General features: G+C 48.6%; 1 pseudogene; it reads right to left on the bottom strand.

The window, feature by feature from the left end:
* The window catches only part of LOC116074470, a 3,454-nt pseudogene that overhangs the window by 1,713 nt on the left and 1,346 nt on the right, over positions 1-395 (bottom strand).

Below are 395 nucleotides of genomic sequence, written 5' to 3' on the forward strand. Positions count from 1 at the left end.
GTGGAAGAAAATATAACAGTGCTCACTGCTGTGGCCAACCTGGAGAAGGATGTTCACATGAAAGAGGGCCGAAATCTCAGACTCCTTTAGGCTGTAGGTCTTCAGGTCATCATCGTAGAACACGGAGCTCTTGGCCCATACTCCCTCAATCGCCATCCTGCACAAACCCACTAGGATAATCTGCTCTTCCTGACTGAGTGCACTCTGAGAAGGCTTTCTCAAGGTGAGCTGGTAGAATACCAATGTGGCATACAAACTGGTGAAAGTCTGGCAGGGTAGGGTGCAATTCTTTCCCAGCTTCTTCTGCAGCTGTAGAGCCTCACAGATCAATGAGCATACAGATGGGGCCTGGCATTGGTTAAATAGCTGGTGGTTTTCTACCAAGGAATGGAAGA

Source organism: Mastomys coucha, unplaced genomic scaffold, assembly GCF_008632895.1.
Source record: "Mastomys coucha isolate ucsf_1 unplaced genomic scaffold, UCSF_Mcou_1 pScaffold3, whole genome shotgun sequence".
Classification (NCBI taxonomy): domain Eukaryota; kingdom Metazoa; phylum Chordata; class Mammalia; order Rodentia; family Muridae; genus Mastomys; species Mastomys coucha.